Source organism: Halyomorpha halys, unplaced genomic scaffold, assembly GCF_000696795.3.
Source record: "Halyomorpha halys isolate HHAL.00 unplaced genomic scaffold, Hhal_1.1 Scaffold989.1, whole genome shotgun sequence".
Lineage (NCBI taxonomy): Eukaryota > Metazoa > Arthropoda > Insecta > Hemiptera > Pentatomidae > Halyomorpha > Halyomorpha halys.
This window is the reverse complement of record NW_027109669.1, coordinates 320,816-321,202: the sequence shown is the minus strand read 5'-3', so window position 1 is coordinate 321,202 and position 387 is coordinate 320,816.

The window sequence follows — 387 nt, the reverse complement described above, 5'->3', positions numbered from 1 at the left end:
ATATTTTATATAACTTAAAAGTTTGAGAACACAAATACTAAAAGAGAAAACGGAGAAATGACCAACTCGGTTGTTACTCAAAGACTGATCTCTGCTTCTGCAGTGGGTGTCTTTTCCTGTGTCTTTTGTGGTGGGTGTCTATCGTATTTCGCACTCAGGCATACGTCACAGCTACCAATGGTTTCTTGAATAGTGCGCTTCATACCCCACCAGAAGTACCGACGACGCAACGCCTGTAGGGTTTCGTTCAGTCCTCTATGATTGGTCTTTCCCTGGTCATATGCGAGTATCCCCTCTCTTTGGCGTTCCCCGTCACGGAGTCTCCACCGTCATCATCATACAGCGTATGAACATGCGATAAACCCCAATCTGTTCCGTCCGCCAAAT